Source organism: Coenobita brevimanus, chromosome 88, assembly GCF_032717465.1.
Source record: "Coenobita brevimanus isolate Jiangsu-jjx chromosome 88, ASM3271746v2, whole genome shotgun sequence".
Taxonomy (NCBI): Eukaryota; Metazoa; Arthropoda; class Malacostraca; order Decapoda; family Coenobitidae; genus Coenobita; species Coenobita brevimanus.
Window position 1 is genome coordinate 14,829,344 of NC_137041.1, and position 3,048 is coordinate 14,832,391.

Sequence of the window (3,048 nt, forward strand, 5' to 3'; positions counted from 1 at the left end):
TGTTTATTTTTGTACTGTCTTCCAGTGTATATGTCCCTCTAGTATTCGTTCTTTTCATCCGTTTAATCATTTTGTGCTATTCAATGGTAGTGCTGAAACCAAAATAAATGGATGTAGAGTCCACCGCTGCAAAGAGAGCTTTTAGGCTTTTGGCTGGTATGGGTATCACTTTAAATGATAGGCCTACATAGGTTGACATTAACCAGATGAATATTTTTTGATGTTAAGGCCCCTTCACACGGTCAGGATTAATTTACAGTATCCTGTTGTCAATATGATAATTTCAAATGAGTCCAGGGTCTCATGATCATTATTATGGATCAACTTGTCAGGTAGTGCTATCATTTAACGTGTCTTTTTAACGTATTTCTGTTTCGGTTCCCACTGTGAAATTTTTTTATCCCACCCACCCCACCACCAGTCAACCCATCCACCCATATTCACTCACCCGTGCGTAGTAAGTCCGTCACCTTGCTTGTCCTCTGTAAAGCCATAGATTCCCCCCACCGACCAACTCACAAAGCACACTCATCCAACCCACATGCACAGCCCACACTCCACCCCACTCAGCCACCCACCCAATCCTTTCCAGAAATCGAACCACCCTACTCTGCATATCTACCATACCCAGCTCACCAACCACACTCATTTCGCCCACTCAATCCTCTTTGCCCACCACCCTTACCTACCCACCCCACCTTCCGTATCTCTTCACCCTTGCTGCTTACTCACCCCACACACCCTGACCAGCCACCTAACCCATCCACCCTGTACACCCACTCCACTTTTCCGTCCACCAACCTACCCACGCAGGCGCAAGATGGCTTGCACTTTCACACACACACACACACACACACACACACACACACACACACACACAGGGAGAACTGCTTTTAACCCGCGGCGTCCCAGGGACGTACTTCCACGTCCTCACGTTTTGTCAGCTAATCCCGGGGACGTACTTCAATGTCCTGCAATTGCAAAGTTCATAATTTCCACAATTTTCAATTTTCGCTAGTCATTTTTGGTACGTATACACGTGACACCTTCCTCAACAAGATGCCAGGCAGAGACAATGCCTTACCCAGCATGACCTCCTCCCCCCCCTGCATGCCATTCTCTCAGCAATTCACCTGTTATCAGTGACCTGGCCAGTATAGCCATGTCATGCCACGGTACGAAATTCAGGGCCAGAGTGATTCCCCAATCAATGACAATGTGGAGGACAAACTTTACATAGCATTAGAGGAAGAAACAGTTAGAAATGATGATCAGGTAATGTGGCAAAAAAAGGTCAGGTATTAGTGAGTGAAACAATGCTTATATTGCCTATATTACTGCTTGAAAACCAATATACTCTTGTACTACATATAAATTCGTAACAGTAAATAAATAAATACCGTTTATGAGTGGTGTGAAATAGTTATCCTCCCATAGAACTCGTTTTCTTTGGTGCCAGCCTGATAGAAAACCCAGTAAGGTAAGGAGGCTCTCCTACCTGTAATGAGTATTTTAAACCTCAGGTGAGCGATTTCTCTATGAATTTTCGATGTTTCTTACCAAAAGCGAAAGTTTTAGCAAAAAAAAAAAGGGTCGAAAAATGGTCGGGATTGGGGGGTACCAGTGGTCAAAAAGTGGTCAGGACGGGGCGGGTTAATGTACAGATTGTTGTTCTTCATACCGCCCCACCATCTTAACCTTACTGCCGCCCAACCACTCACTACACCAGAATGTCAGTGATTCGGAGGGGCTGATTTCAAATTTGCCTTTGTTTATATTAATCATAGTAATATCCATATTGGTTCATGCTGTCCATGAAGAGTTGTACTTTATGATTCTAAAATAAAACAAACACTTTTCGTTTACATCTTTATTGAAAAAACAAAAAGAGAAACCTGATGCAAACGTTTCTAGCAATTAAATTCCGAAAATTGTTTGTCCTTCATATTACTCCAGGTTAAAAAAAAAAAAAAAAATGGGTGCATTTCAGATCTGTCTGAAACATTGTCTTTCACGTGAGTTCCTTATTCCCACAGCTGCTACAAACATCCTTATACATTAAAAAATGATGCGATTGAGCGTGCTCGGGGATAACCGTGGCGTTTCACATTTATTACATTTACCCTTTGGTGGAAGGTTGTGATGACCATCATCCACTCACTTAATGCATTGTTAACTACTTCTTCCTTCACATTTATCATTGGCTTTCCGTGTCTGCCTTTCTCTGTTCCTACTTCTCTCATCCTTTCTGTTACTCTTTTTATAGCTTGTTTCATTTCAGGTGGCTCTGTATTCAGTGACAAACTCAGAGGTTTCCTGTAACCCTAGAAACCTACAACGCTGGGTGGTAACCATATAGACAAGTAACAGTATGGTGTGGAGCCTGTTATGATCCCTCTGTTAAGTGAATGGAGAGATGCAAATGAGATGTCTACCTGGGAACCAAAGCTCCACACTGCCTGGCTGTGGCAAGGCCCTGCCAACCGCAAGGGATCATAGGTTAATTTCACAGGATGGCCCTGCCACGATATTTGCCTGTCTCCGGTTGGTGGGTCTCATCAGCTAGATAATCAGCGGTTACTCAACAACAAAAACGACATACAACCTTCTAATATTTATGTTTTCACATCCCACTAATTATTTTGGTATTTACTGGTATGATCAAAATCGGCAGTTTTTAAGTAGGCCTACCAGTAAAACAGTCATACCACGTTGAGTACACCGCTTCCCGTCCGATCAGCGAAGTTAAGCAACGTTGGGTCTGGTTAGTACTTGGATGGGTGACCGCCTGGGAACACCAGATGCTGTTGGCATCCCTACGTGTCAAGTGGGGTTGGTGGAGGATTATTGCCCCTCCCTGTAAAATAATTAACTCTAGGCCCTTGGCCACCCCATTTGGGATACATGGCGTCTGGCAATGGATGGATGGATGGAAAACGTCTTTGTCAACGAGGTACAAGAGAGGCCATTTAAATCCAAAAACAATGAAATTTTGCATTACACCTCGAGGATGTCTAAAGTATATAGATGGCTATCTACCTACCGAGT

General features: G+C 43.4%; 1 non-coding gene across 1 annotated transcript; it reads left to right on the forward strand.

Annotated features, from left to right (window-relative positions):
• The first annotated feature begins 2,694 nt into the window (after positions 1-2,694).
• Positions 2,695-2,813, forward strand: LOC145411266 (5S ribosomal RNA). The gene has a single exon (XR_013899393.1). It is a non-coding gene; the product is annotated as a 5S ribosomal RNA (ribosomal RNA).
• The last annotated feature ends 235 nt before the right edge of the window (positions 2,814-3,048 follow it).